General features: G+C 42.3%; 1 long non-coding RNA gene across 1 annotated transcript in view; it reads right to left on the reverse strand.

Moving 5' to 3' along the window:
- The window catches only part of LOC129136823 (uncharacterized), a 52,341-nt gene that overhangs the window by 26,996 nt on the left and 9,649 nt on the right, over positions 1 to 15,696 (reverse strand). Inside the window, exon 2 of the long non-coding RNA XR_008538799.2 lies at positions 12,457 to 12,588. This is a non-coding gene — a long non-coding RNA (uncharacterized LOC129136823). The remainder of the gene's footprint in view (positions 1 to 12,456; positions 12,589 to 15,696) is intronic.

Genomic DNA, 15,696 nt, shown 5'->3' on the forward strand with positions numbered 1-15,696 from the left:
GGCAGCCCTTATTCTCAGAAGGGATTCACCTCTTTTGATCCGACATTTGCATTTCAACAGCAGAGCTTTTCCCCTGGGAAGCTCGTCCAGTAAGTGGTTGCTGGTTATTGTATTGCAGATTCAGATGCTCTTATCATCTTTTTCAAACAGTTGAAGAAGAAGAAGAAGAAAAAAAGACCCTATGCAACAGTTTAGGGGCTGTGTTTCTGGGGTGGAATAACAGCATTGCCAAGAGACAAAGTATATCATCAGGAAATAAGCAACAGAAACTATTTGCAGAGGCAGCAGGAGTAAGAACTATAGCAGGCACACCCAAAAGACAAGGAATGCTGAGATGAAAATGGAGCTGGGATAGCGCATCCCATGAAGAGAACTTTGTTCAGTGCTGTCCTGTTGTGGTTGGCAAAATATGTCCAAGGTATGGCTTGTGGATGGAAGAGCTGCTTGCTGGCCGGATAACAGGGTGGCAATAGAAATAATCAATAGACAACGGGGGAACAATAGACAATCCTTCAGTGCCTAGATTACTCAGAACATTCCTCTCCAGTGATTCAGCTTTAGCTTTTTTTTTTTTTTAAAGCAATGTCTTGCTCTGTTGCCCAGGCTGGAATGCAGTGGCATGATCTTGGTTCACGACAACCTCGACCTCCTGGGATCAAGAATCTTCCTGCCCCAACCTTCCAAGTAGTTGGGACTATAGGCATGTGCCACCGTGCTTGGCTTATGGGCTTTTTTTTTTTTTGTCAGTTATGGAGTCTCAATTTTTTGCCCAGGCTGGTCTTGAACTCTTGGCCTCAAGAGATTCTCCTGCCTCGGCCTCCCAAAGTGTTAGGATTACAGGCAAGAGCCACTGAGCCTGGCCTAGCATTGCTTTTAAGGTTGAGAATGATCCCAGGTAGAACAAGCCAGCCACAACAGAAAGACCAGGTACCTGCTTGGATGGTCTCATGCCTTTCAGGATCCCTGGAGTAAAAGCCTTGCTGCCTTCTGACTTTCCTAGACACTCCCAAGTTCAGAACTGAATATAAGTCCTATTCAATAGGACAATAGAAGCAAAGAGGCATTAACAGTTTTCTGGGGTGAAGGGGCAAGTTCGGCAAATGATGAATTCCAAACAGCCTCCAGAACCCAGCTAGGCCAGGCTGAGAGCCTGTGGGGTGCTGTTTCCAGGTCCCCCTGCTCATCTAGCAAAGCCCCATATGGGCTATATCAGATGGTCAGGGTGTGACTGAAGGAGGGGAGGCTCTGGCTGCTTCTGAGTACTTTGGGACACACTCTATTCAAGCTTTGAGAAGGTAAGCAGATGGAACATCCACGTGTTACCCTCCAGGAAGGGTCAGAGTTAACTGCCACTCAGTTCCCACACTCAACCAGAAGGAGGTAGAGTACCAAGTGTCATTCTGACAAATCCCAGCTGGTGGAGAGGGTCAGAACCTTTAATGTGGGCTGCCAGAAGGCAAGGAGATCATCTGGGCTCCAGATGGTCTCTGCAGGGAGGGCAGGGCTGCCAGAGTCGGGCCTAATTGTATGGGTGGGTTTTGGTAGGACAAGGGCAGCAGTGGGAGAAAATGAGGCAGAAGAAATGACAGCACTCTCATGTTCCCCTATTTTCTCCATAGTCGCTGAAAATTTCTAGCCGGAGTCATAAAATCTGGACTCTCAAATTCCTTTCACTGCAGTATTTCTCTTCCTAAGTAGGAAGGAGCATTCTGCAACATTATTGGCTCTCTACAAATCTTTTCAAAGTAAACAAAAATTTTCTTACAGGGGTAACCTAGTTAAAACTACAAATCTTTTGTCACCTTTTATGTAGAGGAGAAGACAGTCCTCAGGGGCAGTTGGCATGAATATACTCATAGCCTTAGTTTTGCATCAGGGTACAAGTAATGCAGAAAATTAGGAGCATTCTGTCCTCCAAAAGTGTCCACGAAGGAGGATCTGCTGAGATGACACAAGACGCATTCCCTTCACCCCGGAAAACTGTTTAATGCTTTCTTTGTGTTGTGGATAGGACTGCAATATTGCAGCTGTGTGTGTGTGTGTGTGTGTGTGTGTGTGTGCGTGCGCGCACGCGCGCATGTTTTTTCATAACTTAGAGAAAGAACAAGCTTCAGAGAGAAAGACCAGAAACTAAAGGAAACACAAATGTTGGCCTAATCAGGAACCAGATATTACTTTTCAGTGTGGGGCTTTTAGCTCACGAGGCCTTCTCCCCAACAGCCGTGGCTCTTGGCTCTTACTTAGCCCAGTCTCCTGAATAGTAATGCCTGTTTCTAACCTACTGGATAGAGAGGGCTCAAATACACATTTTAGGTAGCCCCTAAAAGGAAAACCCAAGTTTGAGAAGTATGCCATCAAAGCTTCATTAAACAAAGACAGTGTTTCATAGTAGGTGCATACATCTTGATAAACATGGAGATGCAGCTGCTGTGGCTTTCTCCTGTCCTACCTGTAAATGCACCCGAGGGTAATAGCCATGAGCACATCCAATAACTCTAATAAATGAATAATAAATAAGCATGCAATCAGGACACACTGTGAGAGAGTAATACCAACAGGCTGAGGCAACACCTCCCCGGGGCAGGGCAAAGGCAGGTTGAGATGAGGGAAGAGAGAGACCCTCTCATATTGTTTTATATTGTTTTATACTCAGTACCTGTTTTAAGAAAAAAAACAAAGAAGTGAAATCAAAGACAGGCAGCCTGGCGCCAGGCCCAAAACCAGGCCTGGGCCTGCCTGGCCTAAACCCAGTAGTTGAAAATCAACTCATAACTTAGAAACCGATGCTATTCATAGATTCCAGACATTGTATAGAAGAACATCATGCAACTCCCTGCCCTGTTCTGTTTCTCTCTGACCACCAGTGCATGCAGCCCCTGTCAAGTACCTCTTGCTTGCTCAAATCAATCACGACCCTTTCATGTGAAAGCCTTAGAGTTGTGAGCCCTTAAAAGGGACAGGAATTGCTCACTAGGGGAGCTCGGATTTTAAGGCAGTAGCTTGCTGATGCTCCCAGCTGAATAAAGCCCTTCCTTCTACAACTTGGTGTCTGAGAGGTTTTGTCTGCTGCTGGTCCTGCTACAGAGACAGATCAAAGAGGAAATATTAGGATCACCCATTATAGATTTCCTGACCTTGGCATTTGTCCAGGATGTGCAGCCACAAGAAAACTCCTAAATACATAACTAGCACATCACCGCCAGCCTCCTTGGAGTCCTGATAGAGTCTACTGAAACTGGTGGTTGTTTTCACGTGGGCCTAAGATAGTCCCTGGCAGCTTCAGGCCAATCACCTTGAATACTTAGATCATGGCAAAATTGGGTGAATTCTGACTTCAGCATCAATCAGCTTCTTCACTAGGAAAAAAAGAAAATGTGTGTGGTGGGTGGGGAAGGGAATTAGGTTATTGAGTGGGAAGAATTAACGTAATGGAAGGCAACTAGGAGCTACATAAAGTGTATGAATCCATTGCCATGTATAACTCATTCCTTGAAGCATGTTTTTTCTTCTTTATGTCTCCTAGAGGGTTTGGCCCAGTGATTTTGGACAATGTAGGAGGCTGCATTTAAATCTGAAGCAGGGAGGATGGAGCTCCTTCACTGAAGAAAGAACTATGGGGCAACGGTGAGTAGAGAGGAACAGCGGAGGCATGTGAGAACTTGCAGAGCTCACCCTTCTTGAAGGAATGCAAGGAGGAGGCACTATCTAGTTAGAGGAGTAGTCCCTCTCCCAGGAGCCTCTACCAGGAATGCCGTGGCCACTTTTAATAGAAACACCCAGAGCTGGCCTTTGGCCGTGTTCCTTTCGGCCCTGGGAGAGGAAAAGGGGCTTGGGGCCAGTAAATTGTGGTGCGTTCTATTACTGTTGTTAGCATGACCTTCAGAGTAGCAACAAGGTACTAGAGTGTCGTTTAGAAATGGAAGACACAGTCTCTATTTCAGTCCACAGTGTAAAACAGTTCCAAGGTCACACATAAATTAATCTAACAGTTCTCTGTATTCATTTTACACACTTAGCATAGTACCCTGTACACAGGGCCGTTGGCAAAGGTTGTGGCTGATGACTGAAGGAGAAAGGGAGGGGGAGAAAATGAGGGGGAGGAGGGGAGGAGGAGAAGGAGAAGAAGAAAGAAAAGGAGAAAAGGATCAAGAAGAACTGAGGGAGAAAAGGAGGTAGAGAAAGAGGAGAAGCAGAGGGAGGAGGAGAGTTTGGTGTTGAGGCCTTGGAATGGTTGGTGTAGTCTTTTCTGCAGAAAGGGGTAAATTAAATGATCTATACCATTCCTTATAGCCTGTGACAAACTACTTTACTTTCATGTCGGTCCCAAATTCTATAAATACTAGTATTTCACCTCTCGGTGTTGAGCCTATAATCATTGAATAATAAATACCTATTAACTGATTTTATGAATCTATTTAAGGGTATGTGAGTGGAAAAACTAAGCCTGCTCCACCACCAGGCAGCTTGTTAGCAGTGGTGTGCAAAGAGAAAATGATTAGGCAGGATCCCAGATAGAGAACCGGTCCTTGAATACTGAGCTTTTTTGATTCCATTGCTAAGTCCATCTTTTCTGCTGTGAGGGGAAGAGTAAGAAAGCATCAAAGCTGTGATGTCAGAGGCAATGCCTTCCTTAATAAAGGAGAATCACACACTACCACTGAACCATTAGGAGCTTGAAAAGTTAGCTTTTGTTTCTCTTAGAGAGGTGCAACTTCTTGTTCTCTCTGTTGATTGAAGTGAGTGGATTTTGAGCACCTGCTGTTCATTCACTCATGCAATGATTATCTGTTTAACTAGATATATCTGCTAGGTGCTGTACATCATTCATGCCAAGCCAATTTAGAAATTGTTGGTGCCCTCAGGGAACTTTCAATCTAGTAAGCCTTAAAAATATTTATATATCACTACAGCTTAAGGCAGGATAAGGTAAATGCCCTGAGAGAGTTGCCTGGGAAAGCTAGCAGGTGCCCCAAGGTGATAGAGATGTGGTGAGAGAAGAAACCTGCCATCTCCATTGTTGTGTGAGGACAGGAGAAGGAAGGGGCCAATGAGAATGCTGATCATCAGGTCCTGAAGCTGATCTGACACTGCAGGTCTACAGCCAATGTGTTGTCTTCCCACCTCAACCCCCTCCTGCCCCCACCTGGACACACTCTTTGCTGCCTCTTTAAGAAACAGTGACTTTTGGCCCTCTGCTTTGTGTTTCAGGTTCTAAAAGTCTGAGACTACTTCAAGTGCTCTTAGCATTTGTGCAGTCAGGAGACTAAATCTCTGATTACAAGTCAGCAGTCCAAGAAAGGAACAGGGTAACACGATTGTATGCTGACATTTCTGTAGTGTCCAATCTGAAAACTGCTGGCTGTTTTCTAGGTTATCTATTCTATGAGCACTCAAGGTGAAATGTCCCAGCATTATCAAGAAATAGCATCATTTCAAGCCCTGCCATTACATACACTAAAAATATCAGGTCTCAGGGTCTGCAAAGAGGAGGAAAAGAAATCAACTGTCTTCACTGAAACACACACACCCCCGTGCGCACGCGTGCACACACACATACCCACACACGGTTTCTCAGTACTACCTTTGTTTATATTACTGACTTCTGTTTTTTTGTCATTAGCCCCAGAACCTTCTTGATGAATTTAGGTTAGCAAATCTCAAAGAGATGCTGCTTTTATGACAACATGGTAGCAGGGCCTCTCCTAGAATTAACCGGCTGCCTTCACTCACTATAGTACATGATCCAGACTCTTTACAAGGAACTGTCTGGTATTGGTGTCTGTGAGCATTTTCTTTTTTACAAAATAGAAGGAAATCCAATCTAAGAGGTTACCATCAACATTGATGCTAAAATGCCACTGGAGGATGAAAAATAACAGATAATGCTGAGAACAATTTTCCTCCCTGGATGCCCTCATGGGACTCAAGGAAACCTATGGTCTGCCCTTCTAACCAGAGAAAGGAGGTCGTAGGACAGCAAGCAATTAGTACCTAAGAAAAGCACTTTCACTTTGGGAGGCCGAGGCGGGTGGATCATGAGGTCAGGAGTTCGAGACCAGCCTGACCAACATGGTGAAACCCTGTCTCTACTAAAAATACAAAAATTATCTGGGTGTGGTGGCACGCACCTGTAGTCCCAGCTACTGAGGAGGCTGAGGCAGGAGAATTGCTTGAACCCAGGAGGCAGAGGTTGCAGTGAGCCAAGATAATGCCACTGCACTCCAGCCTGGGCAACTGAGCAAGACTCTGTCGCAAAAAAAAAGAAAAGAAAAGCATTTTCCCCTATTTTTTTAAACATACAAGTAAGCATAAATTTAATGGAGAAAAATTAAAAATACAGATAAGTAAAAAGATAAAACAAAATTCTACTAGCCAGAGAAAGTCACTCTAAATATTTTGGTGTATATCAGTCAAAACTTTTGTGTGGGTTTTAATGGAATTATTTTTATATATAATATTTTATGACCTAATTTCCTTTTTAATATGTCATAAATATCTTTGCATATAAATGTTAACAGAAAAACCGTAGTCAAATTAAATTTAACAGAGTTTAATTGAGCACAGAACAATTCATGAATTGGGCAGCCTCCTGAGCCAGAGTGAGCTCAGGGAGACTCCAGTGCAGCCCCATGGTAGAAGATTTATGGACAGAAAAAGAAAAGTGACAGACAGAAAATTGAAGTGAGGTACAGAAACAGCCGGATTGGTTACAGCTTGGTGTTTGCCTTAATTGAACATGGTTTGAACAGTTGGCCCCCTTTTTTGATTGGCCCAAACTTGGTGATCGACACAAAAGTAAGTTGCAGTCTGTTTACAACCCCATATAGGTTATAGTTCACTATGTAGAGAAAAACCTTTAGGCTGAATTTAAAATATGTAAAGAGGCAGCTTTAGGCTAAACTTGATTTAACATATATATACATATATTCATTATAGTCCTATCTGCAGGAATTCTGCCTGCAAACAGACACACACTTTTATATCATCATTTTATCATTTTTAATGGTTATATAATATTCTATTCTCAAGATGAATTGTAATTCATTTATTCAATCCTGAATATCGTTGGACATTTAGGTTGCTTGCAGCTTTTCACAATTAAAAGAATACCCTAATGAATATCCTTGTATATACATTTTGCTTTCTTGTCCATCATTTTTTTTAGGATAAATTTCTTAGAGTAGAATTGCTAGGTACATACACATTTTTGAAGCACTTGCTATATATTTTCAAAGTGTATTCCAGGAATATTGTTCTCATTTACACTTTTAGCAACAGAATCTAAGAGAACCTCTTTCCCTAGACCCACGAGAGGCACTTTTAAAATCCTGGGTATCATCTTTGCCCTTGGACTTCCAACCAGGACATGCTGCTTTTCTGACAGCAGATTACAGAAAGTGCTCTGCACCTCTCATGTGTACCAAACAAAAAAAGACGGGCAAGCAGCCATAAACTGGGGGAATAACTGAGATGGGCTGTCAGAACCTGGTGAAATTTTGCTCCAGAGAAAGAAAGAGAGAAAAGAGCAAGGTGTCATCCTCAGAGATACATGGCTCAGTTCTCTTTCCTTTTTGTCTGTTTTAAAAGGAAGCCATACCTTGAGTTTATAGATCATCGCCCTTCTGAAAAAATTAAATCACCCCAGCAAGGTCTTGGCTTTCAATCCTTCTCCAGATTCAAGTACAATAAAAACTCACGCACTTTTATGTAGATGACTGAAGCAAATCTTCCCGCTACTGTATTCAGTGTAGGTCTGATGATCTACTTCACTACGGCTGGTCTAATGGCAGGGTGGAGGGGGAGACTCTGGTCCGGAGTGCGGTGCTCTCTTTAGATATTTTCCTTTTTAATTTAATATGTAAGATATTGGCATAAATATCTATTAACTGCCAAATCTGTGGAACAAGTTGCCTTTTTGACATTATTCTTGGTATCAAACTTTTGTTGTCCTTTGTTTTATTTCCTCCTAAGGAAGCACAAATAAAGAAAATCTAAGGTCTGGTCCCAGCTACTCTATGCCATTAACGACATCAATAGAACCCTATTCATTGTGTGAGTGACGTATTAGGGTCATGGTTACTGACTTCACAGAGGGTTTATGGGATGAGAATTACTGATGTTTAGACAGTGCTCTATGGGGCCCCTTGATGGTTATTTTTAAGTGTCAACCTGGCCACTACCCAGATATTTGGTCAAACACCAGTCTAGATGTTTCTGTGAAAGTATTTTTCTTTATGAGATTAACATCAGTAGACTTTGAGTAAAGCAGATTACCCTCTTTAATATGGATGGGTCTCATCCAGTCAGTTGAAGGCCCTAGTAGAAAAAGACTAATCTCTCTTGAAGAAGAGGGAATTCGGCCTGCAGACAGCCTTCGGACTTGAACCACCTAATTGGCTGTTCCCTAGGTCTCCAGCCTGCCAGCCCCCTCTGCAGATTTTGCACTTGCCAGCCTCCACAATTGCATGAGCCAATTCCTTAACACACTCTCTCTTTCTCCCCCCCAAACCCTTCTCTATCCATCTATCTATTTGTTGGTTCTGTTTCTCTGGAGATCCCTAACACAGGCCCAGTGCCAATTTGTAACAGAGCTTCCTGGTCAGGGTTTCTACCTCACCTAATCTTACTTTTAAGTCCAGGAAGCAAGCACAGGTGAATTCCATTCCTTCCCATGCTCCAGTGAGAATGATAATCCTAGCAATGTCCCAGGTACCACACCGAAGTCACTCCCCAGCACCAGGAGGGTGGCCTCAGCTCCCCTGTGTATAGAAGAGGAAGCAAAGGACCCAGAGGGTGGGCTCCCTGCCTCTAGCCTCATATGTGTGACTATGAACAGCTCTGAGCCCGGGGTTCAGATCCAGGTTCCCCTGACCTGCCTGATTCCCAAATTCAGGTTTTGTTCTCTATGCCATCCTGCCTTGTTGTAAAGTGGTTTGGCATTTGAAAACATATTCAGTCCCAACTGGGCACCAGCAGGACTCTAAATGCTCTTACTTGTGAGTGAGTGAAAACCACCCAAAGACTCTTTCAGGTTCTGAACACATTAGATGAGGTTCCAAGGGAGACTCAGAACAATAGTCCTGGAATACACTTTGAAAATATATAGCGAGTGCTTCAAAAATGTGTATGTACATAGCAATTCTACTCTAAGAAATTTGTCTTAAAAAAATTACAGACAAGAAAGCAAATGTATATACAAGGACACTCATTAGGGTATTCTTTTAATTGTGAAAAGCTGCAAGCAACCGACATGTCTGTGTTAGGACTCTGTTTCTCCAGTGTAGGAATATTTAGATGCTCAGCCTCTCCACACTGATTGTTTCCATGTCTCTCTCTTCATGCCCAGCTTGGATCCTTCTCTAGGGCCTGTTACAGGTAGAACTGGCCTCTGCCCTGCCTAGAGAGCCCCTGACCCAGCTCTTCACAGGTTCCCAGTGGCCGTCTCAGGGCTGCCTTCTGGAGGGGATCCTGTTGGCCACTCTCTCCTTTGGATGAAATTTCTTTAGCACCCTCTCATAATCTCTCGCTCCCTCCTTGCTGCCGCATTCTTCTGCCTTCATCCTCTTCCTTTGCAGGTAGAAAGATCTGTAGGCAAGAGCTAAGGGGAGGAGAGAAGGAGGAGGAGGAGAAGGAGGAGGAGGAGAAGGAGGAGGAGGACCAATGCTATTTCTTTCCTCTCTTCTTCCCTCTCAAGTCCGGGCAAAGTAAAAGCATAATAAGCATCTTTCAACCATGTGAATAGATGCCGCGGCAACTGTCACAGAAAAACATCAATGTGTGTTAGCACTCAAGGGGGTAAAACTGTGAGAAAGCCTGTCCACCACTGTTTGGAGACGCGGAAAGGAAAATGACAACATGACAAGAGCCACTAGGCTCCCATTGGGTTCTAGGAGGATTATAATATGAAAAACACCATTTGCCTTTCATTGTTGACATATCAAGTGCTGGGGAGTAGGCTCACCCAGAAAGTGTTTGCTGTTTTATCGTATTCTTTCCCATTTCCCTAGGAAAAATTTACAGAATCATCTGCCTCTTTATTCCCACAGTTTCCCCCTCCCACCGCCCTCCTTGTTGCCAGAAGCAGCTGCTGTTGCCTTGGCAACGTTGCAGAATAAACTTGTTGCTCGTGGACCATCTGTACCCAACCGGGCTGTGTGGAGGCTGTTTGCCTCCTTTGCTTGTTATCTACCAAAAATCAGACTTCATAGTTCAGCTACTGACCATCCTGAACAGTTCTACGAGGGCTAACTGAACTTCTCATTCCCATCTCAGAGCCGGAAGGTGAGCCCTGATTCATTCCCTCGGATTCAGTCTTTCCCACAAGACCCCTGGTAAAATACATGCCTGTTACCAGGGAGACGGGACCCATCAACACATTACAATCCAATGGGATTAGTCAATTTTCTTGTAGAAAATAGAATCTCAATGGATGAAAGCATACAGCCATCATGTGAAAAAAAAGTGTTTTAAAACTGTATGATTTTTACTGATTTTTAAAACTGAGTTATCTATTTCTCCTTATTCCAAAAGGGGTATAATACAGTGATTATAAAAATAATATTTGTTCTTAAAACAGATTTTAAAAATAATTTTTTAAAAATTGCCAACAACCCTGCTACCTGAAGACAATGACTGTTACTATTTTTGTATTTTTTTCTTTCATACTCTACAGCGTACTTCTTTTTATAAAGACAATTTTATATCCAAATTTTCCTAACTTCATATGTGTTGGACTTTTTTGCACATTATAAAGATCATGTAAACATGATTTCTTTCTCTTTCTCTCCCCTCCCCATCTCTCTCTCTTTGCAATGTGTTCCTTATTTGTTAAAGACGTGGGTCAGTTTTCCTGTAGGGTTCCCTACAATCTGGATTTTGCTAGCTGGATTTTCATGCTGTCATTGCTAATGTTCCTCTGTCCCCTATACTTGCTAAAAAATGGTAGCTAAATGCAGAGGTTTGATCAGATTCACGTTTGATACTTTGGCAAGCATACTTCATAAGTGGGATGATAAGCTTCCCGGGAGAGACACGGTACCTGGTTGTCTGTCTTTGTGTGGTCAGCAGCCATTGAGAGTCACTGCCCAGAACCATTATTTCATTAGGAATCTCAAAAAGGTAATATTCTCATCTGACCATTATTTCTTCCTTTATTAACTGGAATACTTCTGCAAGAAAAAACTTCTCACTGACCATTTGATTATACTAAGGTGCAGTTCATACAAGAAAGGCAGGATAAATGCTCAATTTATTCCCTTTGTTTGCCAGTTATCAAAACATGAATGAATTAAGTGCCAGACATAATCCAAAGCAAGCTAGGTTTTAAGTATCATTATGAATGCAAGGACTTAAACATGTTTGATGTGTTTTAATCCATTGCAGCTGTCATTTTAACGATGCTCCATTTGTCCCATCTTCAGCAAGTAAGAACCTCTTCATGATCACTTCTGAGTCTTTAACAAGACCCTAGTATTTTTTTCCTTGTCTTTTTAAATTGCTTCCTTACTTTCTGTGGTGATGGGATGCTCCAGGCTCATCTAATACATTTTCGGCTTCAGACCTAGAACTAGCCACTTCTTCAAAGATAACTAGTTTGTTGTTGGGAAAGTTTATGTGGAAACCACAATCTGTGTTTTTTTTTTTTTTTGAGACAGGTTCTCACTCTGTCACCCAGGTATGAGTGCGGTGTGCAATGACATGGTCTCCACTCACTGCAACCTCCACCTCCCAGGCTCAAGCAATCTTCCCAACTCAGCCTCCTGAGTACCTGGGACTACAGGCGTACACTACCATGCCCGACTAATTTTCTTTATTTTTGGTAGAGATGGGGTTTCGTCATGCTGCCTAGGCTGGTCTCAAACTCCTGAGCTCAAGGATCCACCCCACCTCAGCCTCCCAGATTACAGGTGTGAGCTGGGGTTACAGGTGTGAGCCACCACACCTGGACCTACAGTACTCATTTTTAAAGGTCTTTTCAGTAGACAGAACTAAGTAACATACCTTCTTCTCCTTCTCCTCCTTCCCCTTTTCCTTCCCCTTTCTCTCCCTCTTTCTCTTCTCCTTCTCCTCCATCTCCTTTACCTCTGCTCCACCTACTCCACATAAAATACACCACTGCAATCATTGCAATTCAAATTCAGGACTACAATATATGTATTTTTCACTTCATGCATCTTATACCTGTAACTTCTTTCTTTCAAAGACACCAACATAATTTCTCATTTGCTTCATCAACAATACACACACATCAAATTACTCCAAAACTTGGTGGCTTGCCACAAGGACAAACACTAATTATATTACAGTTTCCATAGATCTGCAAGTCATAAGCAGCATGGTTACATGACTCTGGAGCAAGGTCTCTCATAAGACTGCAGATAAATTATTGGCCAGAGCTGCAGTCATCTGAAAGCTTGACTGGTGCTGGGAGATCTGCTCCCACCAGGGCATACTCACATGGCTGGCGAGTTGATGCTGAGTTGATGCTGGCATTGACAGAAGACCTCGGCTGCCCTTCACATGGTCTCTTACACAGCTGCAAAAGGGTCCTTATAGCATGATGTCTGGCTTCCTCCAGAGTGAGTGATTCTAGGGAGCAAGATGTAAATGGCAATGCCTTTGATTGTCTAGCTTCAGAAATACACATTTTTGGGTCTATCACATTCTGTTGTTATAAGTGAGTCATTATTTCTGGCTTACTTTCAAAGGGAAGGAATTCATCTCTTCCTGTTGAAAGGGGAATGTTAAAGAATTTGCAGATCTATTTCTTCCTACCCTCTGGCTGCAACTTTCTTACATTTCTCCCACATGCAATATACACACACCACTTCCAAAGATCCCAAAAGTCTTATTCCTTTACAGCATCAGCTCACAGTCCAGGATCTTGTTACCTAAGTCAGATCCAGGAGTGACAGAGACTCCTTAGCTGGGGTTCCTTGAGTTCAGCTCCTTGAGTACAGTTTCTCACAATCTGAGGACCTGTGATCTAAAGAGGAAAGTTGCCTGCCACCTGCTCTCCAACATACACTTAATACAATGGTAGGACAAACACAGGATAACTGCTATAGACCTACCCCTTTCAAAACAGGAGAAACCAGGAGACACAGGTGGCAGGAGAATCACTTGAACCCAGGAGGCAGAGGCTGCAGGAGTCCCTGACCCATAGCAATTCTGAAATCCATCAGGGCAAATGTTGGAAGTTCCTTGATTAGAACACAAGACCTGACAATGAGTTTCCAATAGCTCCCAGCTCCCATACCTGAGCCCTTGGTTCTACCCATTAGGTCATTCATTCTTTTCCATGAAAGGTAGCCTATGTTCTCTGCTGAATAGTTTTCTGATCTTGATCTTGCTTCTTGCTGGTAGAAGCTTGAGGGTCCAAAGGCCTCTTTCGATTTTATATGGATTCTGCAAGCTTTCAGTCCAAGTTCCTGATATTTCTGCCCATTTACTTCTCTTAAAAGCTTCATGGATCTCCTGTGATTATTTTTTTTTGAGGTCTTTATTTTCCTTTAAAATTTTTTTTTTAATTTTACTTTAAGTTCTGGGATACATGTGCAGAATGTGCAGGTTTGTTACACAGGTATACATGTGCCATGGTGGTTTGCTGCACCTATCAACCCGTCATCTAGATTTTAAGCCACACATATATTAGGTATTTGTCCTAATGCTCTCCCTCCCCTTGCCCCCCACCGCTCGACAGGCCCTGGTGTGTGATGTTCCTCTCCCTGTGTCCATGTGTTCTCATTGCTCGACTCCCACTTATGAGTGAGAACACATGGTGTTTGGTTTTTTGTTCCTGTGTTAGTATGCTGAGAATTATAGTTTCCATGTCCCTGCAAGGCTGCAGATTTCCTGTGATTCTTATTGTAGCTTACTCAGATTAAACAAACACACAAACCTCTCCAAAATAAACTCTTCTCAACCTTGGGCTTCCACTAAAAGCCTTTTCAAGATCCTTTATGTTTTCGTTAATATTCCCAACTCCTATCCACTACCCAATTCCAAAGCCACTACTAAATCTTAGGGTTTAGTGATGGAAACTCTATTCCGGGTGCAAACTCTGTATTAGTTATCTATTGATGCTTGACAAATTATGCTTGGAGAAAAGTTACCCTAAAACTTAGTGGTTTAAAGCACTAAACATTTATTCTGTCACAGTTTCTGTACGTTAGAAATTTGAGAGCAGCTCAGCTGGGCAGCTCTCATAAAGTTGCACTAAAAGATTTGGCCAGGACTACAGTTATTTAAGGCTTGACCAAGACTTTGGGGTCTGTTTCCAAGGTGTCTCATTACATGGCTGGCAAGTTGGTACTGGCTGTTGGTAGGGAGATATTAGTTCCTTTCCAAACAGGCCTCTCCAAAGGGTTAATGGAATGTCCTCATGGCACGAGGGCTGGTCCCAGAGCAAGCCATCCAGGAGAACAACAGGGAGACCGCAATTCCTTTGACAATCTAGGCTCAGAAGTCAAACATCATTTTCAGACTTTTTATTAGAAGGAAGTCCCTATTTCTGGCCCAGTTTCAAGGGAAGGGGAATTTGGTTTTACCTTTTGAAGGTGAAGATATATTTTTAAACTACCCAAACACTACTACCAACAATAAAATTACTAAAAGTAGTTAAAATGTTCACATTTGTTTTTGTCCTTTGATGGTATCTTACTAAGGACTTCTAGTCAAATTACTATGTCTAAATTCAATTAAAATTGTTCTCTCTATGTGCATATGCCACCAACTTGAAAAATAGTTGATTTATTTTGCTTTTGACAAGCTTTTGTCTAAAGCAATTTTGAAGAATTTCTTGTTTTGTAATTTTATAAAATAATTTCAAGGTTTCAATGTCAAACTATAGAACAAGGTATATTCAGAGAAGTCTGGCTTCATTTCTGCATCCTCTGCCCTCTTCCTTTCCCTCCTGTATATTAACTTTGTTTTCAGCTTTTTATTTATTCTTCTTTTTAAAAAACATAAGTAGCTATTCAAATAAACATGTATTCCTCATTCGAAGATAAACATTTGCACATTATGCATGCTGTTCTTCATATTTCTTTCTTTATCTACCAGTGTAACCTGAATTAATTCCATAGTAGTATTTGGAGATAACTGTTTCTCTACGGCTAATGGTCATCATTGTGGAGTTGTATATAGTTATTCAACCAGTCCCCTATGGAGGGATATTCTGGAGGTTCCTAGTCTTTTATCATTATAAATAGTGTTTCAGTGAATAGTGTTATGCATATATCTTTCTACATTTTTTACAGAAACATTTTTATAGCTATAATTTTTTCTGTATTATGGATAGATACACCTTAAATACTTTAAGTCCACTTCTATTGTGGACATATAGTCTCTTTCTGTTTTTTTTTTTTCCCCAGTAGTATACATGATACAACAGTGAACATCCTTGTACTTAAATCTTTGTTGAAATTTCTGATTATATCATGAGAACAGATTTCTAGAAATTTAGTTAGTAGGTCAAAGTTTATGAACCAGCCAGGCACAGTGGCTCAAGTCTGTAATCCCAGCACTTTGGGAGGCTGAGGTGGGCGGATCACTTGAGGTCAGGAGTTTTAGACCAGCCTGACCAACATGGTGAAATCCTTACGGCCGAAACTTAGCCGGCCGTAGTGGCACACACCTATAGTCTCAGCTACTCAGGAGGCTGAGGCAGGAGAATCACTTGAACCCAGGAGGCAG

Source organism: Pan troglodytes, chromosome 14, assembly GCF_028858775.2.
Source record: "Pan troglodytes isolate AG18354 chromosome 14, NHGRI_mPanTro3-v2.0_pri, whole genome shotgun sequence".
Lineage (NCBI taxonomy): Eukaryota > Metazoa > Chordata > Mammalia > Primates > Hominidae > Pan > Pan troglodytes.